The sequence below is a fragment of the Oryx dammah genome, unplaced genomic scaffold (assembly GCF_014754425.2).
Source record: "Oryx dammah isolate SB20612 unplaced genomic scaffold, SCBI_Odam_1.1 HiC_scaffold_21, whole genome shotgun sequence".
NCBI lineage: Eukaryota > Metazoa > Chordata > Mammalia > Artiodactyla > Bovidae > Oryx > Oryx dammah.
Window position 1 is genome coordinate 72,537,537 of NW_024070205.1, and position 24,492 is coordinate 72,562,028.

The 24,492-nt window shown below is 41.2% G+C and overlaps 1 protein-coding gene and 1 long non-coding RNA gene across 4 annotated transcripts in view; one reads left to right on the forward strand and one right to left on the reverse strand.

Moving 5' to 3' along the window:
* KCNT2 (potassium sodium-activated channel subfamily T member 2) overlaps window positions 1-24,492 on the reverse strand; it is a 1,342,824-nt gene that overhangs the window by 791,035 nt on the left and 527,297 nt on the right. The window lies entirely within an intron of this gene.
* On the forward strand, window positions 486-11,914 carry LOC120879915. Of its 3 annotated transcripts, XR_005724903.1 has the most exons (6): window positions 486-601; window positions 1,054-1,078; window positions 8,451-8,521; window positions 8,949-8,973; window positions 11,365-11,760; window positions 11,886-11,914. It is a non-coding gene; the product is annotated as an uncharacterized LOC120879915 (long non-coding RNA). The 3 variants fall into 3 exon arrangements; XR_005724901.1 differs by having other exon boundaries at window positions 11,365-11,901; XR_005724902.1 differs by lacking the exons at window positions 486-601; window positions 1,054-1,078 and adding an exon at window positions 6,540-6,586 and having other exon boundaries at window positions 11,365-11,901.

The window sequence follows — 24,492 nt, forward strand, 5'->3', positions numbered from 1 at the left end:
ATCTAGACATCTCATCCTCTGTGGCCCCTTCTTTTCCTCCTGCCCTCAGTCTTTCCCACCATCAGAGGCTTTTTGAGTGAGTCTGTTCTTTACATCAGGTAGCCAAAGTATTGAAGTTTCAGCATCCGTCCTTCCAATGGTTTGATTTTCTTTATGATTAAGTGCTGTCCAAGGAACTCTCAAGAGTATTTTCAGCACCACTGTTCTAAAGTATTAATACTTTGACACTCAGCCTTCTTTATGGTCCAAGTCTCACAACTGTACATGACTACTGAAGCATAGTGTGATTTTTAGTGCTTCCCTCTGTCAGACAGAGTTTCCAGTCGATCAGGTTCCCCTTAAGTAGAAAGCTTAAGGCTCTCTGACTCATTTCTGAAATGTTCATCTCCTTTGCCTTCCTCCACCCATGAGAAAGGTTGTCCAACAGATTTCAGCCCACACTTATTAACCACCCACATCCACACATTTCCCCCATGTGTCCACATTATCAGCATCACAGATGTCCTGACAATTCCTCTATGTCCTCCTAAAGCTCCCTGAGGACCAGCTTGAGGAGCTATCCGTTTCAACGTTGGAGGAAGAGGCTCTGCCCAACTCCATAGTAACTTCCTCCTATTCATCTGAGATAAAGTGTTGTTTAATGACTTCATTTTCTAGCTGAATTCAGATAAAGGTTCACAATATTCAAGACAGTTCATATAAACAGTTTTTAATTTGATGGGTGAATTTCTCCCAGCAGATAACTTATTCAAAAGGATGTTTTTCAAAAATGACAACATAAATTAAAAACTGGAATCAGGAGCAGTTTCCTCAGTAGAAACTGTTCCTTCCTGGAATGAAAGTTTTAATTACTGGTGAAAATGAGCTGGAGAGATCTACGAGGAGCTCCAGCCTTTCCCACAGGTGTCCACGATGTGTTTTTTGGGGGGGGGCTACGGACTCAACAGTACATTCCCATTTGGTTTTCTGAAAAGAAAAAGAGAACAAAAGACCTGAATGAACAGTACTCAAGATGCTGACACCCTTACACCATTTTCTTCTTTCTAATTGCAGGTGTGTGAACAAGCCAGTGAACACAGTAATTATTCAGGGAAAATCCCTCTGATGAAAATAATCTAGTTGATGAAGGTGGCAATTTCTTGCCAGCTCTGTTTGGAAAGTTGCCCTGAGGCTGGGTTCCTAAAGAGGGTGAAGGCAGGGGGTGCAGAGAAGAGACTGATCGCCCAGGAAAGAAAAATGTCTGTGCTCTATGGTACCTGAAAACAACTATATCATTTAGATGCATGGGTTTGGGTCCCATGTGTGAGCCCATGCAGTGTGTTTCTAAAGCTATTTGTCTGTGTGTGTTTCCTCAGGAGATTTTTCCCTCTTATACAGCACAAGTCAACAGTGAATTTTCTAAACACTTCTCATCACACTGTGCACTGGCTATCAGTTCAGTTCAGTTCAGTTTCTCAGTCATGTCTGACTCTTTGTGACCTCATGAATCACAGCACGCCAGGCCTCCCTGTCCATCACCAACTCCCGGAGTTCACTCAGACTCACGTCCATCGAGTCAGTGATGCCATCCAGCTATCTCATCCTTGGTCGTCCCCTTCTCCTCCTGCCTCCAATCCCTCCCAGGATCAGGGTCTTTTCCAATGAGTCAACTCTTCACATGAGGTGGCCAAAGTATTGGAGTTTCAGCTTTAGCATCATTCCTTCCAAAGAAATCCCAGAGCTGATCTCCTTCAGAATGGACTGGTTGGATCTCCTTGCAGTCCAAGGGACTCGCAAGAGTCTTCTCCAACACCACAGTTCAAAAGCATCAATTCTTCAGTGCTCAGCCTTCTTCACAGTCCAACTCTCACATCCATACATGACCACAGGAAAAACCATAGCCTTGACTAGACGGACCTTAGTCATCAAGTAATGTCTCTGCTCTTGAATATGCTATCTAGGTTGGTCATATCTTTTCTTCCAAGGAGTAAGTGTCTTTTAATTTCATGGCTGCAGTCACCACCTGCAGTGATTTTGGAGCCCCCCAAAATAAAATCTGACACTGTTTCCACTGTTTCCCCAATGATTTCCCATGAAGTGATGGGATCGGATGCCATGATCTTCGTTTTCTGAATGTTGAGCTTTAAGCCAACTTTTTCACTCTGGATTTTCACTTTCATCAACAGGCTTTTTAGTTCTTCCCTTTCTGCCATAAGGGTGGTGTCATTTGCATATCTGAGGTTATTGATATTCCTCCCGGCAATCTTGATTCCAGCTTGTGTTTCTTCCAGTCCAGTGTTTCTCTTGATGTACTCTGCATATAAGTTAAATAAGCAGGGTGACAATATACAGCCTTGACATACTCCTTTTCCTATTTGAAACCAGTCTGTTGTTCCATGTCCAGTTCTAACTGTTGCTTCCTGACCTGCATACAGATTTCTCAAGAGTATGACCTAAATCAAATCCCTTATGATTATACAATGGAAGTCAGGAATAGATTTAAGGGCAGAGATCTGATAGATAGAGTGCCTGATGAACTACGGAATGAGGTTCGTGACATTATATGAGACAGGGATCAAGACCATCCCCATGGAAAAGGAATGTAGAAAAGCAAAATGGCTGTCTGAGGAGGCCTTACAAATTGCTGTGAAAAGAAGAGAGGTGAAAAGCAAAGGAGAAAAGGAAAGATATAAGCATCTGAATGCAGAGTTCCAAAGAATAGCAAGAAGATATAAGAAAGCCTTCTTCAGTGATCAATGCAAAGAAATAGAGGAAAAGAACAAAATGGGAATGACTAGAGATCTCTTCAAGAAAATTAGAGATACCAAGGGAACATTTCATGCAAAGATGCACTCGATAAAGGACAGAAATGGTAGGGACCTAACAGAAGCAGAAGATATTAAGAAGAGGTGGCCAGAATACACAGAAGAACTGTACAAGAAGGATGTTCACGACCCAGATAATCATGATGGTGTGATCACTCATCCAGAGCCAGACATCCTAGAATGTGAAGTCAAGTGGGCCTTAGAAAGCATCACTATGAACAAAGCTAGTGGAGGTGATGGAATTCCAGTTGAGGTATTTCAAATCCTGAAAGATGATGCTATGAAAATGCTGCACTCAATATGCCAGTAAATGTGGAAAATTCAGCAGTGGCCACAGGACTGGCAAAGGTCAGTTTTCAGTCCAATCCAAAGAAAGGCAATGCCAAAGAATGCTCAGACTACCACACAATTGCACTCATCTCACATGCTAGTAAAGTAATGCTCAAAATTCTCCAAGCCAGGCTTCAGCAATACGTGAACCATGAACTTCCTGATGTTCAAGCTGGTCTTAGAAAAGGCAGAGTAACCAGAGATCAAATTGTCAATATCCGCTGGATTATGGAAAAAGCAAGAGAGTTCCAGAAAAACATATATTTCTGCTTTGATGAGTATGCCAAATCGCACTGTCTATAGATTACCTAATTCTTTCCCCAACTCAGTCATTCCTCAAGTTTGGTTAATATTCATTTTGCTAGAATGGAGATGGTGCTGAGAAAAATGGACCAACCTATTGACCTCCTAAGTGGAAAAGGATAAACTGAGAACCTCGGGGTGGTCCCAGTGTGTCTGCCCTGGACCCCTGACCTGCACTTATCACTCAACCATGGTATTCTCAGTCATGCAGCAAAGGGGTCCCTGCATCTTTGTTTATGCCTGGAGGTACTAGAGCTCCAGAGGTCTAGACTGTGCCCATAATTGTAAGATGGAACTTGACACTCTGTATGGTGACCTTGACTCTTGCTGTAAACCTCCTGCACAGCTGGGTCCAAGAAGGTCAACATTTACCCCATGCTTTCTCTCCATAATTAACTGTCCCACTAAATGTATGGCTTCAATGAGTGTGAACAGACACTGACTCAGTGGACGTGCAAATATTGTTTGGAAAATGAAGATAAGGAAGAAACATCACATGATTGATAATAGTTATTTGGCAAGGTAGGGTTGAGTTCAGTCTTCTAAAAGATATTGCTTTTAATCAAGAACAAAATCTCACAGAAAACTTAGTATGCGCAACAGCTGAAACTGAATCCTGGGGAGGCAGTGATCTAGGAAGAAATCCTTCTGGATAGGGGTGGTTTTGCAGAAGATATAAACAGGCAGGAGTTTCATGAGTCTCTGTAATTGAAAGGTGCTGGGGGCCAGCGTGAGGAACTCCGCCCATGGCAAAGATCATGAGGAAAGAGGCTTGGCGTACGCAAAGGTGTGATCAAGCCTCAGGAAACCCCCTGTTCCCGAGCATCTACCCCAAAACCAGAGTCTGTTTTATGCTCTCACCTACACCTCTGACTTTACAGGGGGCTCTCCCCCATAACCGTTTCTCTCGGAGAAGGAGTAAACGTGCAGCTCCAAGGCAATAAAAATTCTTGGACGTGACAGTGTTTAAGCTTACGGACTTCTCTGAAGGTTATCTAGCCCAACTATATAGGTTTGTCCAGCCACATGTGATTATTTACAGCCTCCCAACCTGAGAGGCACGAGATGTTTTAGACTTACTAAAGGCAAATTCTTTTGGGGAATTAGAAATTATTAGTATAGTGGGTTGGTTAGGAATTATATTGGTGAGGGGTTTTTCATTTGTTGTGTCAATAATTGCTGCTAATTCTCTCCCCTGGGTGGGACAAGGATGTCTCAGGTCAAACCTCTCGGCTGACAAACTAGCTTGTGTGACAGGATTATCCATACTCCTGCCACATGATTGTTTACTACCTCTTAACCATAAACAGCACAGAGAGTTTTGGAGTATTTTGAGAGTCTTAATTAGCATAGGGCTTTTCTTCTTGTTGAGTCAATGATTGCCACCAGGCCTCCATATCCTTAGGCACCTGGGAATATATTAATGTATTTGGAATATAGAAAAGGAAATATAGTAGTTTTTGATGTTAGCAATACTAGATGTCTTGAGTTAATGGATTTTCTCTTTTGCAATAGATCACTGTGCTTTGTTATAAATCACTGTGTCCTTGCTATGTAAAAATGTAATTTTATCACTATCTTAAGACTAAATAGATCTTAAGGGGAGCATTGGTGAAAGGATTTTCATTTGTTGGGCTGATGTTTGCTGCTAAATCTCCATATTCCCTGCCCTTATAATGAATATAACTAGCATATAGGAGAAATAAGCATTAACCTCTAAGCATATAGGAGAAATAAGTATTAACCTTTAAGATTAATCCTGTTAACCTTGGATTAAATAAATTCCTTTCTTGATTGTAACTCACTACACCCTCACTGTATAGGAATGCAACTTTATTTGGAGGTGGTGCCTGGTTTAAGAAAAAACACCCTTGGAAAAAATAAGTTTTTTGGTTATCAGAAAGAAAGGATCATAAAATGTCAGCAGGTCTCACTCATGGCCAGAAGATGATGTAATATCCCTAAGACCTTTTTTTATATATACATTTATGTGAAGCACCTGATTTTGATAAAGGTCAGGACTGCTGACCCCCATGTGACTCTGTATTCATCCCTATATGTAACAAAAGGTATATAAGCAAACTCCAAAATAAAGAAATCGGATCAGTTTCCGGAAAGACTGATTCCCCCATGTCGCTTCTTTCTTGCTCTCCGTTTCTCCGGCTGAATTCCCATCTGGATTCAGCCTCCTTTTCTCCACTACACTATCTCCTACTACACTATCTGTTTCTAATCTCTCTATATATCTGTAATTAAATATGTATTTTTCCAAAGATGCCAACTCCATCCCCCCACCTTCGAATCACCCTGGATCCACCAGGGCTGGACCCCAGCAGAAAGGTGGCATGCATCTTAGTGTTACTTTTTCCCCAAGCAGTTATGTTATCAGTAGTTAAAATTTAGTTCCGCTTCATTGTTTACTGCTCCTCTGATTGGCTCTTCTTCATATAGCAAAGAGGTTGATTCAACAGCAACTCAGTCCATAGTTACTAGTGCCTTATGCATACACTCCACCCCATGTCCCCCAAAATGAAAAAGGTTCCTGAGAGATTAGTGAGCAGCTTCGCCTGTGTCCCAATGACTATTCTATGTCCCTCTAGCTCCCAAGGAGGATATAGCAGTGGAACTGTCCCAGGACTGGGCTGAGGAAGAGTCTCTGAGGACTGTGGCCGTAAGTGCACCTTTCTTAATTGGGGATAAGACTGTGGCTTCACTTCTTTATTTTCTTTTCAGTTGAATACAGTTATAGTAGTCTGACAATTTACATTACCACTGAAGTGTGCAAATCCTTGGCTGGGAAAGTAGAGAGGATAAATCTATTATCAACATAGTCCTCATTCAAAAGGACATTTAAATAAGACAGCATCATTTATTACTATAGGTACTTTGCTCAGCAGAAAGTTTTCTTTCTTGAAAAACAATCTGTAAATGTTGGTGAAACTAAAACTGGAGATCTTATGTGAAACAGACCAGTCTTTCCAACAGAAGACTGTCTGTTTTATTTTGGAGCCACTGACATAAAGAGTGCTAGTTACCTGAGGACAAAAACCAGATAACAGAAGACTCAGTGCAGAAAATTCAAGATGCTGACACACTCACTCTGTTTTCTTCTCTGCAATCACAGGAATCCGGGGAAGCCTATGAACATGGTAAATATTCAGGGATCATCACTCTGCTGAGGGACAATCCAACTGATAAAGGTGGGGTTCTCTGGCTCTGATTGGAGAGTGGCCCTGATGCTGGATTCCTACTTGGAGTGCGGGCTGGAAGTTCAGAGAAGAGACTGATCTCGCAGGAAAGAACAATGTCTTTGTTCTATGGAACCTGGAAGCAACTACTTCATTTAGATGTTGTGGGTGTGTGTGAATCAGAGTTGGGGGCCCATGTGTGAGCCGAAGTGGTGTGATTCTGAAGCTCTGTGTTTGTGTGTGTTTCCTCAGGAGATGTTTCCCTCTTACACAGCACAAGTCAACTGTGAACTTTCTAAACACTTCTCATCACCACTGCACACTGACTATACATTACCTGATTCTTTCCTCAACTCAGTCTTTCCTCAAAGCAAAAGTGAAAGTCACTCAGATTGTGTCCAACTCTTTGCGGCCCCATACACTATGGTCCATGGAATTCTCCAGGCCAGAATACTGGAGTGGGTAGACTTTCCCTTCTCCAGGGGATCTTCCCAACCCAGGGATCAAACATGGGTCTCCAGCATTACAGGCAGACTCTTTAACAACTAAGCTATCAGGGAATCCATTCCTGAAACTAGCTTAAAATTCATTTTCCTCAGGTGAAGATGGCAATGAGACAAATGCCCCCAATTCTTGACATCCTAACTGAAAAGCCAAACTGAGTACCTAGAGTTGATCCCAATTTGGCTCCTCTGGATGAGTGACCTGCTCCTACCAGTCAACCACGTGATCCTCCATCATGGGGCGCGGGGGTCCCTTCATCTATGTCCTTCCCTGGAGGTATTAGCAGGTTCAGGGGTCCAGATCCTGCACATCATTATAAGGTGGGCACACTCGTCAAGGAACCCAGGGTAACCATAGGTGGGTTAAAGCCAACTTTGGCACAGTCATTACTGTGAAAAGTACCTCGGGACTCACATCCTCCTGGTAAACTCACAGATTCTGAATGTTGTGTGCCCTTTTGTAGAGTGACAGTCATATGTGTTGGTGTTCCTGTCTTTGTTTACACAAGGACAAAAGTGTATTATCATCAGAGATGTATTTCATTGTACTGGGTAACATTACCATAACCTCACATTGATTAAACCCTGTAGTACACACTTAAGGGAAGTTGTCAAATAAAGCTCACAGTGGAACATGATAGTCTATTGAACATGACTCTTGTAAATGTCATGCACAGCTGGGTCAGAGACAGTCAGGTTCACTCCATGCTTCCTCTCCATAATGAACTGTCCCACTAAATGGATGACTTCTGTGAGTGTGAACAGCCATTGACTCAGTGGACATGCAAACATTGTGTGAAAAATCAAGCCTGGGAAATAACATTGCATGATTGATAATAGCTTTTTGGAAAGGTAGAATTAAATTCAGTCCTAGCAAGAGTTTGCTTTTAATTACAAATAAAGTCTTACAGACTTGGTAAGTACAATAGCTGAAACAGCGCATCTTGAGGATGCAGTGATCTAGGAAGAAATCCAGAAGACAGGGTTGATTTACCAGAAGCTCTAAACAGAAAGGAGGGTCATGGGTCTCTGTCATTGAAAGCTGGCATGCATTGTAATGTTTCACTTTTCCCCATTGGTTTGGTTACCACCAGTTAAATGCAGCCAATCTCTTTAATTGCCTTCCTGCTTGTTTGTACTTCACCCAGCAAAGAGGATTCAAGAGCAGCTCAGTCCATAGTGACTAACCTCTCTCGTGTACACGTTCCACCCCATGTCGCATCAAACAAATCAAAAACAAACAAACAAACAAAAACACAAAAAACCTGGGATCTTTGTAAGCAGTCTCTCCTCTGTCCTGATGGCCTTCTGTTTCCCTCTAGCTCCCCAGGAGCACCTGGTGTTGGAACTGTCCCAGGCTGGGGCTGAGGAACCGCCTCTGCATCCCCTGGAGGTAAGCTCAACTGTCTGTGTCTCACATAGACTGCTGCTTCACTTCTTTATGTTTCACTCAGCAAAATACAGTTATAGTAATCTGACAATGTATATTAACACTTATGTATGCAATTCCTTGCTGCTGAGATATTGACATTAAATCTGTTATCAACACAGACCTGATTCAGAAGGACACTAAAAAAGTACCATCAATTACTACTGTAGGTACTTTCCTCAGTAGAACTTTTTCCTCCTTGAAACTGAAAGATTTTAAGTCAAAGAGCCCAGCCTTCTCAACGAGGGTCCTCTCTGTTTTCTTTTGGAACGACTGATTTTTCAAAGAGTTTAGTTACCTGAGGAAAACAAAAAATCAGATAACGTTAAGGTTACTGCAGAGAACACACAGTGCTGCCAGCCTCACACTGTTTTCTTCTCTCTAATCACAGGCAGCCAGAGCAGCCAATGAACACGGTAAATATTCAGGGACCGTCCCTCTGCTGAGGAACAATTTATCTGATGATTGTGGGGCTCTCTTGCCAGCTAGGTTTGCAGAGTCACCCTGATGCTGGATTCCTATGGGGGATGTGGGTTTGGGGTTCTGAGAAGAGACTGATCTCAAGGAAAGAACAATATTTGTGTTCTATGTTCCCTGGAAACAGCCCCATCTTTTAGATATTGTGGGTGTGTGTGAATCAGGGTTGGGGGCCCATGTGTGATCCCATGTGTGATCCCATGTGGTGTGATTTTGATGCTTTGTGTGTGCATGTGTTTCCTCAGGAGATGTTTCCCTCCTACAGCACTAGTCAACTGTGAACTTTCTAAACACTTCTCATCACCACTGCACACTGACTATACATTACCTGATTATTTCCTCAACTCAGCCTTTCCTCAAGTTTGATTAATATTCATTTTACTCAGATGAATATGCTGCTGAGAAAAATGGCCCAGGCCCTTTTGCTCCTAAGTGGAGAAGCCAGACTGAGAACCTAGGGGGTCTTCCAGTGTTTCTGATCTGGACCTTTGACCTGTACTGATCACTCAGCCTTGAAATCCTACTCATGGAATAAGGGGGTCTATGTTTATGCCTGGAAGTACTAGCAGCTCCAGAGGTCCAGACCGTGCCCTTCATTATAAGGTTTGCACAGTGGTCATGAAAGCAGGGCTAGCAAAGGTGGATTAACAGCTAACTTTGGCACAGTCATTATTGTGAAAGTCACCTCGGGGTTTGCATCCCCTGGTGAACTCACAGATTGTGAGAATTTTGTGGCCTTGTGTAGACAATGTTGGTCCTATCTGTTTGTGCTAGTGTCATGCTTAAACAAGGAATAAAGCAGATTATCATCAGGGGTATATTTCATTTTACTGGGTGTTATTACCATAAGCCTTACATTGATTAACCCTGGTAGCACACACTCTAGGGAATGTGTCAAATAGATCTCACATTTGATCTCGGTAGTTAGCCTAATGACCATGACTCACTGTAATCTCCTAAACAGCTGGATCAGAGACAGTCAGCATTCACCCTTGGTTCCTCTCCATAATGAACTGTCCCATTAAATGTATCACTTCTGTCATTGTGGACAGCCACTGTCTCAGTGGACATGAAAATATTGTTTGGAAAGTGAAGACTGGGAAAAAAATATTACATGATTGATAACAGATATTTGTAAAGGCAAGATTGAATTCAGTCCTCTAATAGAGCTTGCTTTTAATCAAGAACAAAATCTCATAGAAAACTTGGTAATTTCAATAGCTGCAACTTTGCATCCTGGAGAGGGAGTGATCTAGGAAGAAATCCAGGGCTGATTTAGCAGATGCTCTAAACAAGCAGGAGGGACGTTCATCTCTGTCATTTAAAGCTGGAATGCATTTTAGTGTTTCTTTTTTCCCCAATGGTTAGGTTATCATTAGATCACTTGTTAAAATGCAGAGGCTCTCTTGCATTTCTTTCCTGCTCTTCTCCTTTGCTTTCCTTCATCCAGCAAAGAGGATGATTCAATAGCAGCTTAGTCCATAGTTACTTACCTCCCTCATGCATACACTTCACCCCTTGTCCCTATCAAAAAGAAAAGAAAAGAAAAAACTGAGTGACTAGTGAGTAGCCTCACCAGCGTCCTAAGAGCTACTCTGTCCGTCTAGCTCACCAGGAAGACCTTGTGGAGGAAATGTGCTTTCTATAATCAACTGTCCCACTAAGCAGATGGTCCCTGTGAGTATGAACAGCTACTGGCTCAGTGAACATGTACACACTGTATAGAAAATGACTATTGATAGAAAAATACTATATTATTCATAATGGCTCTTTTTAAATGGAAGGAATTCAGTAATATAAAATCTTGTGTATTTGATTTTCTTTAAGACAATTAATTAGTGAATTACTAGAATAGCATACTTTGCCCAGGATTGATTTCAGCCCTCTATCAGAGTTTACTTTAAATTAAGTACAAAGTCTCATAGAAAACATGATGAACAGAGTAGCAGCAACTGTGGATCTCAGAGAAAGAGTGATCTGGGAAAAATCAAGAGACAGTGGCGATTTAGCAGGAGCTCAAAATGAGCAGGAGTCATGGGTCTCTTTCATTGAACAGTACACACATTTTAGAGTTTTCCATTTTTTAGATTGAATATTTCATGTTGATTAGGTTCCTCTAGCTAGAAAGCCAAAGATCTATTTTCAGTTCCTTCCTCCTCTCCTTTACTTTCCTTCCTCTTCCAAAGAGGATAGATGAACACAAGTTCAGTCCATGCTTATCAACCTCCCACATCTGTACACACCACCCCATGTCCACATAAAGAGAAAACATCCTGCATGATTCCTGAGCCACCTTTCTAGTGTTCTAACAGCTACTCTGTTTCCCCTAGGTTTCACTGAGGACCTGCCAGTCAACCCAACTTGTGACAGCACCGAAGAGACTACATGTGTCTCCAAGGCAATTTTTTTTTTTCTTTTCCTGGTCTGAGATAGAAATATTGTTTCCTTTCTTTTTCAGTAGAATTAAGTTATGAGTCTTTGAAGGTGTTCATACCAGGTAGAGATGATTCCCTTGATTGGGATAATGTGGAGTGAGATACTTATTACCAAATCATGATGCCTCAGTCCACAGGATATGAAAATTGTTAGCATCCATTACACCCTATTGAGTACATATTTCTCTCTCCTGCAGCAAGATTTCCTCTAAGAAAAGAATTCTGCAATTTCCAACCCAAACAATCTTGGAAGTTCCATCCTCCAGGCAAATGTCTAGCCTTTCATCCTGAGTATGTGTGTTCTGACATTGCTGAACTCCACCACTGTTCCTCATCAGGAACTGTCACAAAGTGAACCAAAGATTGTGCATCTATGTGATCTTATCCTCATAGTGTCTTCTCTTCTGTACTTGCAGGTGGCCCTTTCAGAATGTGAAAGCAGTATGCATTCTAGAATCATTCACTTTGGGAGAAAAACTTTGTAGATGAGAAAGTGGGGGCTTTCTCTCTGGTTTTCGTGTAGAGGCCAAACTGATTCCAAATTCCTGCTGGCAATGAGTATAGGGGCCCTAGTGATAGTAATTTATAAGTAGAGCAATGTGGCTGATTACTATAGATCCATGAAGAAGCTGTACTATGGTTAATAGTGTAGGTTTGTGTCCATGGAACTGGGTGTGTCTCTATGTGTAATGAATAATGTGATTCTCCATGGGTCTGAATTTTTTGTCTTGTGTTTTCCTCGATATTTGTCACCCTAAACATCACTGTTACTGGTGTCAACATCCCCCCAAAATTTCCCATCACCATGTACCATTAATGAATATGTATATAAAAATTAAACCAAGTGTACCCATTCACTGTATGCACTGATTTTATACCAAGTGACCATCCATTACCCTGAAAGACAAATCCCATCACTACCCAGGAAAATGTTTACCCTGGAGTCTTTTTAATTTTTCTTGAATTTCTTCTTGGCTCTGCTAGGTCTTCATTGCTGTACAGGGTTTTCTCTGCTTGTGGAGAGTGAGGGCATCTCTCTAGTTGTGGTACATAGGTGTATCATTTTAGCAGCTTCTTTTGTTGCAGAGCATGTCTTTAAGGGCTCTTGAGTGAGTGAAGTCGCTCAGTCATGTCCGACTTTTTGCGACTCCATGGACTGTAGTCTATCAGGCTCCTCTGACCATGGGATTTTCCAGGCAAGAGTTCTGGAGTGGATTGCCATTTCCTTCTCCAGGGGATCTTCCCAACCCAGGAATTAAACCCGAGTCTACTGCATTGTAGGCCGACATTTTACCATCTGAGCCACCAGGGAAGCCCCTAGGGCTCTTGGGCTTCAGTAGTTTTGGAAGGTGGGCTCAGCACTTGTGGCTCCTGGGCTCTAGAACACGGCTCAGTCCTTGTGGTGCACTGATGGGTTTACTTTCTCCAAGGCATGTGGAATCTTTCCAGACCAGGGATTGAGCTCGTATCTCCTGTGTTGACATGTAGATTCTTAAGCACTGAGGCACCAGTGAAGCCCTACGTGATTCTTAAAAAATCATGTTTTTTAAGATGTTTCAGTATCCCCATCCTGGGTCAATCACACCTTCATTTAGTCATAAATCCCATTTCTTACTAGGTCTTTTAGCATTTTGATTGGTCATGATTCATCTGCCATTTCCCTCATTCAAACTCTTTCCTATTAGAACCTCAGAATGAATCTTTCCCCCTCAATCAAGCCCCCCCCCCCCAGTACTGGGGAGGCTCCTTCCTTCTGCAGGGATCCCTGGTGGTACCTACATGCCACACCCAGGTCTAGAAGAATCTGAGAAAGGAGAAACCTGAAAGCATAGATGAAGTTCAGGGAAGCTTTGCCTCTTAAGCTTTGAAATGTCCAGTCAGTCCTGTTAATTCAGTGCACTGTGTTGTTCAGCTTGTCTCTAGAACTTTTCCATCCTGCAACAAAAATTTTATAACCATTAAACAGACACTGTTTAATGTCCTTCTGTCAACCTCCTCTCAGTTCTTGGAACCACCTTTCTACCCTCTGCTTCTCTGAATTTTCCTACAGAAACCTCAGGTAAATGGAATTGTGCAGTATTTGCCCTCCATTGACTACTTTATTTCACTCTTACCAATATCCTCGAGTTTCATTCACAGTGCTGCAAATGACAAGGTATCCTTATTTTTAAATGCTGAAAGGCTTCAAGTGTATGTATACACCCCATTTTCTTTTTTATTTATCTGCCCATGGACACTGGGCAGTTTTCTTGGATTTTGTGTACAATATGGCAATGGATATGTGATTGTAGATATCTCCTGGATATTCTCATTTTATCTTCTTTGAACATAAACTCAAAAGAGTAATTCCTGGATCTTATGATCATTCTCTTAATAATGTTTTGAGGGACTTCCAAACTGTTCCATAACGGCTATGTCATTTTACATTCCTACCAATAGGTACAAAAGTTCCATTTCTCTACTTTGTTGCCAAAATCTTTTATTTTCTTTTTAGAATACAAACCTGAAAGGTGGTATCTCCTTTTGACTTGGTTTCCATTTCACTGAAACTTAGTGACGTTGAGCACTATTCCTATGTATATTGATCACTTCTCTGTCTTCTATGAAGAAATGTCGATTGAAGCCTTTACACATTTTTTAAAGTCAATTATTTGCCTTTTGTTGTTTTGAAGCTGAGTTGTAGTAGTTGCTATATATTCTGAATGTTGGCCCCTTATTCAGATGCAAAGTTTGCAGATATTTCCTCTCATTCCATCAGTAGCCTTTCTGTTGATTGTTGAGGAGACCATCTTTTCTTTATTTGGTCATTTTAGAACCCCGGCAAAGATCATTTGGCCTCACATGTGTGAATTTATTCAAGATTCCCTCCTTATGATTCACTGGGCTCTCTGCCTATTTTGCTGCAGGTAGAACACAGTTTTGACTGCTGTGGCGTTTTTACCTGTTTTGAATTCAGGAAGCCTGAAGGTCCCATTGTTGTTCTTTGTGCTCAAGATTGTTTTTGCTCTTTGGGTTTCTCTTAGGTTGCATAAGTTTTAGTATTTGGGGATTTTTGTTTCCATTTCTATAAAAATGACAAGAGACTTTATGAGTGGTTTCAATATATATGCACATCACTTTTAGCAGTATAAGAAGGTCGACAACACTAAATATTCCACTCTATGAATATGGTATGGTATTCTGATTACTTGTCTTATCTTTCTTTCGAAAGTATTCTATTCTATTCTGCTTTCAGTGCACAAATCTTTCACTTCCTAAGGGGCCTTTTGTGTTGCCTTGCTTGGGACCTCTAGAGTCAGGGATGGGAAAGATGGGCCCTGGAAGACTGTGAATGTCCCTTCCCTCCTCTCTGTACCTACTCCTAGTTACTTGTCAGACAGGAGCTCTGGGCCATGCCCTTCACCGCTGCCTACAAGTGAGCACTCTACTGGGAATTTGCTTTGAATCTGAGTGTTCACCTTACTATTGAATGTTCACAAGCACTCTCCCAATGCCTGGCCTAGGTTCAAGAGCCTGAATGATCTCATCAGGGCATCAAAGTGTCTACAACAGAGAACAACCTGAAGAGGCAATTAATTGCCTTTTCCTTGTCTTTGGAGCTATGAGAGCTGAACTTTCCAATGTAATAGCCAGTAGTCAGATCTCCCTATCTATAAATAACATATTTCAAATAATAATTAACATATTTTTTAAAAATTGCAAGAAACACACATTTGTTGATCATAGTAGCCATATTTCCAGTGTGTCCATAAGTGTTGGAATTTCAGCTTTGTAAGCTTGAATGTAAGAGCTATATTGGGCCTGTAGAAGTGTAAGGTTAAAAGGTGATTCTCTCAGCATCTCTCTCTCATATGAAATTTTGCAACTGGGATCGACATCTTGTTGAAGGACTCTGACTCCACAAACACAGGGGGAGGTCTGTGAACCTGGAGGAAAGACCAGGGAGATGCTGTGTGAGCCAAGCAGAGGAGGAGAAATGGGTGGGTCACCTTGTATAATAACTGTATTATTGCTCATGGTTGTCTTTCTGCAGACTGCTTCCTGGAAAAGTATTAGCAGCAGTGATGCAGAAGAGAATGCAGTTAGGGAACAACTCTCAGGTGGGATTAACAGGGAGAAGGTTCCAGGACCACTTGGGTTACACTTAACTCTTTGGAGATGAAGGAAGGCAAATATAAACTGAGGAAGTAGAAGGAAATGTGTGTAGAATTTTTATTTGTTCTTTTCATATTTTAATGATTTCATAGACACATGTGATCATGTGCTATATTGTGCTGTGCTTAAAGACATCTCTTTTTGCTTGTCCATTTAAAAATGTCCTTTCCTACAAGACTACTCTTTCCTTGTCCTTTCATTGCTAAATGTGAAACCTTGGCTTCTGGTTAGTACCTGCAGGGTTTTATGTATGAGGAACTTTGACTTTATGTTTAAATTCTCCTATGGTGGCCGCATCCTGTGGGCACAAAATTCTCACGGTCACTTGACACTGGGGACCAGGTTCTGGCAGTGAGTGTCAGGTGGTGGGTGAGACGTGAACTCTCTCCCTCTGCATTTTCAGGACTTGTGGTTCCCCTCATGTTTATCCTCACTGTTGTTTCCTTGTATGAAAGGTGCTCTTAGGGTTGGATGGGTCAAAGCTCATGTGCTCTGGCATCACTGCCTGGGCTGAGTCTCCTGGAGCTCATCTCAGCACCACACCTCCTCAAGGATGCTGTGTTGCATGAGAGCAGTCCATGTCCAGCTACCCCTAGAGACCAACATGGCCACGGATTCTAGAGATTGTGAAGGGTCCACCAGCTTTATTTACACATTCGCTTTAGCAGACCTGATGACCTGTTGTCCTAGGACTGACCAGACCTAGGTCAGAGACTCAGAGCAGCAGGATCTGGGGTGACTGCTCCCCTTAAAACCTACTACTCCCTCCAGACCAAAGCTTCAGGTAGTTTTAATCACCATCTTTGCACACTCCTCAACTCATTTGTTTACCTTTTATTTTTTTTATTTGTTTTGCATTTGAGCTGTGGAATTTTCTGATATATTTTGATGAGCTTCTAATGTGATATATGGTTTGCAATTTTTCTGTAGGTTAACATTTTGTCCTACTAATTGTTGAAGAGACTACTGTTTTCTGTTTTGTTGTCTTAGAACCTTTGTGAATTTCATTTCACCTTGTATCCATGAGTTTACTTGTTTTTTGTTTTTTTTTATTCTGGTATTTAGGGCTATGCATCTGTTTCTATGTCAGTATCATACAGCTTTGATTCCAATAACTTTGTAATGTGTTTTTAAATCAAGAGGTGAAAAACTTTGATCTTTATTCTCAAGATCATTTTGTCTATTTGGAGTTCTTAGTGGTTCCATAAATATTTTTGGAATTGTTTTTTCTATTTCTATGAAAATGACATTAATATTTTGATTGGTGTTGCAATGAATCTTTACTTAGGTTTAGGTACTGTAGAAATGTCAACAGTACTAAGTCTCCAGTCTATGAGCATGGAATGTCATGTCAATTCCTCGTGCCTTGTTTCATTCTCTCAGTGTGGTAAGTAGTGTTCAGTGTGCTGGTCGTTTCCCTCTGAAGGCCCTGTGGGACACAGGGGAAGGATGGGCTTGTGAGGAGACACAGTGTCTCTCCCTCCCTCCTCACCTCTTCTCTGATGATGTTCAGCACAGGCGCCCTGGGCCCTGTGTCCATACCTGTCCCCTCAAGAGGAACACCTGCTGGGAATTTCTCTAAGATCTGGGTGTTGACATTGCTGTTTCAGTGTCCCAAAGGCTCATGAGAACCTGGGATGTGTGCATGAGCCCAGGAAATACCTACAAATGAATCATCAAATCAAGCCAGTCAGATGCTCTGCAGAAACTGTTGGGGGTACAATTCACAGGCCTGCAAGCCCTGTGCTTACCTAGACTTGAGACCAAAGAAAGATCCCAGAGTTGACAGAGATATCAAAGGTTTAATAGATGGGATGTCTTACATATCTGAAGTAAAAGGATCCTGGAGAGACACCCACTGTGGATAGCAGGGGACAGGTAGAAGACAGCAGCTGCAGCACTCTTCACTCAGAGTGATAGGGAGTCTACCAGTTACAGTGGGAATGAACAGCAGGTTGGCTCCTTGGTTAAACTGGTTACCATGGAAACCAGTAAAGTATCACTTCCCTCTCTTAGCCCCTCAGGCTAAATATTTTCATGGGGCAGAAGTCTTGTCTTTGTTAATCTATCAGCAAACAGCCATCTTGAAATGGCCAGAAAATGCAGAGGAAATAACCAGGAAAGGGAAGATAATAGAGGGGTGGTAACATCCCATATATGTCCTTGCATGCTCAGTCCCTCAGTTTTGTCCAACTCTTTGAAATCCCATGGACCCATATGCCACCAGGCTTCTCTGTTCATGTATTCTCCAGGGAAGAATATTAAAGTGGTTTGCCATATCTGCCTCCAAAGCCTCTTCCCAACCCAGGGATCCAATCCATGTTTCCTCCATTGGTAGGCAGATTCTTTACCACTGAGCCACCTGGGAAGCCCTATAGCCTCCCTTGTACCAAGGTCCCCTGGCATTCCAAAAACTGTTCTACCACAATCTATGAGAAGTGTTAGAACAAGAGATACTGACCTCCAGATTCATTCAATCTTCCCTGGTGACTCAGACAGTAAAGAATTCACCTGCAATGCAGGAGACCTGGGTTTGAAACTTGGGCCAGGAAGATCCCCTGAAGAAGGAAATGACTACCCACTCCAGTGTTCTTGCCTGGAGAATTCCATGACAGAGGGGCCTAGAGAGCTACAGTTCATGGGGTCACAAATTGTTGAACACAACTGAGTGGCTAGGCACATGCACATGTATAATCTTATATAGTGGTTGTTGTGCTGAAGGTGCTTCCATGTGAGAGGTCCATGTCCAGCTGCTCCTAGAGACCCTCCATGGCTGCAGATGCTAGAGTCTGTGAAGGGGCCACTGGGCTTCTTCACACACTTGCTTTCACAGCCCTGCTGACCTGGTCTCCTGGGATTGAGCAGTCCCAGGGCAACAGGTCCTGGGGTCACTGCTGCTCTCAGAATGCACTGCTCCATCCAGACAGTCCTGCCCCATTCTCTGTCCTTTCCTTACACCTTCCCATGTCTCGTCTCTCCCAATTTTCCAAGTTTCAGGGCAAACCTGGTGCTACCATGTGTTTATGGGTGACCCTTGTCACAACATTCTGGCTAAATGAAATTGGAAGTGTTTGTCTCTATCCCCTGGGCCTGCAAAACTTAAGGTTTTGCTGTGAGCATTAAGTATCTCCCAGGTAACTAAGGTGACTCCTGGCAATAGGAGAGTGTCTGTTATGTGAAATTTTTGTCCTTTCCTCCCCCAGGGCCCAAAACACTCTCAAGTCCATCCCAGGTCCTCCTTGGGAAGGAAGGATTGTTTAATTAAATGTTGGACTGATTGGAGATAGTGGCCATACACCCACGGTCCTTCTTCCAATGTGCCCACCTTGTAACCTCTAGGGTTGATGGAGGTTCAAGGAGGAAGGAAAGGAACAGTGACTAGAGGGGAGAAATGAGGAAGGAAGTGGAGAAGCAGCAGCAGGAGGAGGAGGCAAGGAAGGTCGTAGGCAGAAATGCATGGAGACAGTGACCGCCTGGAGGAAGAACTGAGTGTAGCATGGGTGGGGAGGTTCTCCTACCCCCTGTGTCATCTCACCTCATGCTCCTCCCAGGGCCTAAAAGGAAGGGGGGACCCAGGCCTTCAATCCTGGATCCCAGAGTCCCCTGTTCCTCTGCCTGAGTCTCACTGTCCAGGGAACCCATCAGTTGAGGTTTGCCGGCCAGATGCCCAGGTATACTTGCTCCTGTGGGACATTTCTAAACATTTCTCACTCACAGACAACACCCTCAGCAAAGAGCAGCAAACAGACACAGTGCCCTGCAGATCTGAGCCCCAAAGCCAAGTCTAGATCCTGGGAGGTCTTCTGGGTCCTGGATTCCCTCTCCCAGGGAAGCCTCTTCTGTCTGACAGTGCACCTCCTCAGGGACCCCATCACCTGTGTTCATGTTTCAGGCTCTACGCTGAATCCCTGAAGACCTGGACCCCATTCTGGACCCCAGACAAGATGGAGCCCCCACAACACCAGAAGCCTCATCTGGACCAGACCAGGGGAGGCCTCACTGCTTCTTTCCTGGGGGCCCTCATTTAGTATAACTTAAGTTGTTTTGTTGTATAGATTTAGTATGTTTTATCTACAAGATCTGTATGTATCTGTATGTTCAATATTTATAGGTAAGGTGTTTCATTAAAGTTTTTAATTTATCTTGTTACTTTTATTTATTTATTTTTTAAATACACACATGGGTAGAAAAGCACCCTCAACAGAGGTAGAACTTAATGAATTGTTGCAAGGCAATCACCCTCGTGTCCACTACCAAGATCACCGCCTTCACACAACTCAGTCTTTGTTGAGTGAGGAACTGCAACTTTAGTCCTTATATCTGTCCGCATGTTATTGTCATTAAGGATTCTGTTTTCTCATGTCTGCTTATTTCACTAGTCATAGGAGATCAATATACCCTAGATCTTTCATTATTTGTGTGTAAAGACTTTTGAAACTCATTCTACTTGGCTGGTAAAAAGTTCATGATTCATCATTTCTCTGCTTGTGTTACTTAAATGTGTTTGTCTCTTTTCTTCTAACACAGAGACTTTCTCTCCAAAAAGGCTCTTAAAAATCTAGTTTTTATTCCCTTATATTTCTCCCTCTATTTTATTCCAGCTACCCAAAAGACTTTTATTTTTAAAGCCTAGTAGCTTTACTACAGTTTCATTTGCAAGAGCATACTCATTATTCTTTTTAATAAACAGTTTCAAAGCCTTTTATTCAGAAAACTTTGATCATAATGTTTAATATTAGCTGTGTATTTTTGCTGTGATATTACTTTCAGAGACTCCAATCATTCGTACAAGGACAGGGTAGCCTATTGTGCTGCAGTCCATGGGGTTGCAGAGAGTTGGGCACAACTGAGCAACTGAACAACAACAATCATGCATTTATCGATCTCTTATGATGATCTTCCACTTTTAACATATTCATCAAATATTTTACAGCTTTTTCCTTGATTTATTTGCCAGGAGTTTTTAAATATATATATATATATATATTTTAAGAGATTCTTCATCTACTGTTTCTTATAAGGCATTATTTCTCAATGTGTTACCCCTACTTTCACTTTCATTTACAAAATGATTTTTAAATTTTTTCTAAATTTTCTGAATTCCCCACACTGATTTCTGAGTTTTCTCAATTCTGATGTATGATGTCTTTTCAAAACTTGAATTTTTTTTCTATTTTTTTGTTTTTTAACAGTGTTTACTTCTTATTGTTAAGAACAGCATCATGCATAAAATGAGAATGTTTATATCATTCTAATGTTTATATCATGCTAAGCATTTCTGTGAAGTTTTCATTCCAATTCCAAAGAAATGCAATGCCAAAGAATGTTCCAACTACTGCACAATTGCACTCATCTCACTCACTAACAAAGTAATACTCACAATTCTCCAAGCCAGGCTTCAACAGTACATCAACTGTGAACTTCCAGATGTTCAAGCTGGATTTAGAAAAGGCAGTGGAAAATAGATCAAATTGCCAACATCTGTTGGATTGTTAAAAAAGCGAGAGATCCAGGAAAAAAAAAAATCTATTTCTGCTTTATTGAATATGCAAAATCTTTGACTGTGTGGATCACAGCAAACTGTGGAAAATTCTTCAAGAGATGGGAATACCAAACCAATTTACCTGTTTCCTGAGAAATCTGTGTGTAGGTGAAGAAGCAACACTTAGAACCAGACATGGAACAACAGACTGGTTTCAGATTAGGAAAGGAGTACGACGAGGATGTATATTGTCAGTCTGCTTATTTAACTTATATTCAGAGTACATCATGCGAAATGCCGGGATGGATGAAGCACAAGTTACAGTCAAGATTGCTGGGAAAAATATCAATAACCTCAAATATGCAGATGACACCACCCTTATGGCTGAAATCAAGGAGGAACTAAAGAACCTCTTGCTGAAAGGGAAAGAGGAGAGTGAAAAAGCTAGCTTAAATCTCAATATTCAAAAAACTAAAGTTAAAACTAAGATGGGCATCCAGTCCCATCATTTCATGGCCAATAGATGGGAAAACAATGGTAACAGTGACAGATTTTATTTTCTTGTGCTCCAAAATCACTGCTGATGGTTGTTACTGCAGCCATGAAATTAAAAGATGCTTGCTCTTTGGAAGAAAAGTCATGACAAATCTAGACAGCATATTCAAAAGCAGAGACATTACTTTGCCAACAACGGTTTGACTAGTCAAAGCTGTGGTTTTCTCAATAGTCAAATATGGATATGAGAGTTGGACCATAAAGAAGCTGAGCACCAAAGAATTGACGTTTTTGAACTGTGGTTGGAGAAGACTCTTGAGAGTTCCTTAGATAGCAAGCAGATAAAACCAGTCAATATTATAGGAAATCCAGTCCTGAATATACACTGGAAGGACTGATGTTGAAGCTGAAACTCCAGTACTTTGGCCACCTGATGTGAGAACTGACTCATTGGAAAAGACCCTGATGCTGGGAGGGCCTGGGGGCAGGAGGAGAAAGGGACGACAGAGAATGAGATGCTGGATGGCATCACCAACTCTATGGACATGAGTTTGAATAGACTCCGGGAGTTGGTGATGGACACGAGGCCTGGTGTGCTGCGATTCAAGGGGTCGCAAAGAGTCAGACACGACTGAGTGACTGAACTGACGTGACACTGGGTATTATTTTTAAAATTAAAATACTGGGGACTAGAAAACCACTTTAAATTTTTGGTTACAACGTATTTCTTAGTTATATATTTCTAGTTGTCAATAAAATACAGCTATACCTGTATTTTATAATACATTTATATTATATCAGCCTTCTGATGGTATCTGCCTTATATCAGCCTGTATATCAGCCTTCTGATGTTACAGGGAATATATTTTCAATATTAAAATGTTCTCAATATCTGTGCATAATGCAGTTCTAAAATGCATAAACTTAGTACTTTTATTCTCTTTTGGAATTAGTTTCATGACAAAATCATAAATTACTCTTTGTCTCAAATATTGGAAGATTGATTAAAAATATCTTCTTTAAGAAGTCACCATCCTTAATAGGGTTTATTTTCTATTTATATTAAATGTGAATAACTTAGCCTTTATTTTATACATATTTTTTAAATCCATATACTTAGAAATTAGAAAGCCAAATATAAAGGCATATAGTGAGTGTAATGGTTGCCAATTGCGTTAGATCTCATAACTATTCAGAAATAAACAGGTATTCCTTGGTCACAGTGGATATGGAGCAGACATAAATGGAAATAGGGATTTTGTATATAAAATTTGAATAGAATGATGATAAATGTTATGTCTGAGTGTTACTGAGTTCTAAATAAAAATGTCACCTAAACTAAAGGAATAAAGTAAAATATCCCATATTAAATAAGAACAGTTTTTATCTTGAAACTTTATTTTGAAATTTGAGAAAAAATTTCATTATAAATTACAGAAGGTAGTGATTTGTGAGGGGATTCTGGGAAGGGGCAGTCCTAGAAGTTGAAGAATCTCTTACCATTTAAAGACATTTGCATGAGTAGGAAACACATGCCACTAAAATCACGATGTGTTTTTTTAATTTCTACACACACACTCAGACACACCCATCTCCCCTCTTTTTGTTCTGTGACCAAGATAAATGAATAGCTGAGTAGAGATAAGAAAGAAAATCTTCCTGTGATTTAGATGTGGGGTGTATAGGGAAATGAACAGGGCACTTAGATCTTTATCTAGTTCCCTGAAATAGTTGTGATCTTAGACTACACACACACATATGTTCTCCAAAACAATAAGAAGCATAGTTCTCACTGCACTGGAGATGCCATACTGGTTTCCCAAATGCTCAAGGAGCGTGAAAATTAGAGTAAAAAACCACTCTATCATGGCAGAATACTTTTGCAGAGCCTGAAATCCTGTCTTTTTTGCACAAGTCTCAACTTCTTCTATTTCCACCCTGATCTTCAAATTTAGAACATTGACTGTCTAGAGCTGTCCTACCATTGGCATGAGGACACGTGCACACAGGGATCCCATGTAGCACATCCAATGTATAAACTCAGTTGTTAAAATATCAAAAAATTTTCAGGATGTATAATAGCTCTTCCTAGGACAAGATTTATATTCAATGCTATGTGTTCTGCTGAAATCATGTTCTAGCCATGAGTCTGTAGCAAGTGAGAGGTGGTGGTTTCTGAAGCAATCACCATACTTTTGCAAAGTTCTGCCTCAGGCCAAGGCATTATAGAGACTGAAATAAGAGTCCCCCAGGTGGCTCAGTAGTAAAGAATCAACCTGCAATGGAGGAGACTCGATTCAATCGCTGTGTTGGGAAGATCCTCCGAAGAATGAAATGGCAACACTCCCCAGAATTCTTACCTGGTAAATCCCGTGAACAGAGAAACCTGGAAGCATGCAGTCCATGGGGTTGCAAATGAGTCAGACATGACTTAGTGACTAAACAACAAAGAGAGGAGTCATCTGATCTCTCCAAAGGAGGGGAAAGTGGTGGAAGAGAGATGGGATATAATCAGGTAAATAAGAAACTATCAAAGTTACAACTCTTAATTCTCAGGGCCTTCTTATTTCCCAGTCAAAACCAGAAATTTCAAACAAACATCTTAAGTTACATTATAATATTGCTACTCTAATGACCAACTTGGGGAATTTAATTTCAGGTAGATGTATTTTATGCATTTCTAAGAAATAAGAGACTCAGAGTAACCACAGAAGAACTGTGGTTTCTTGGCCTGTACTGAATTTCTCATTTTCTTCACTATAAGATCTTCAAGTTAGTAAGGAGTGGATATCTGATCTAGCTATCCTGTCTGTCTAGTTTCACCAAAATATTTTGCAGTATGTTCTTCAAAATCTGTAGCATCAATAGATACTTCATTTTAGAAGACTGCA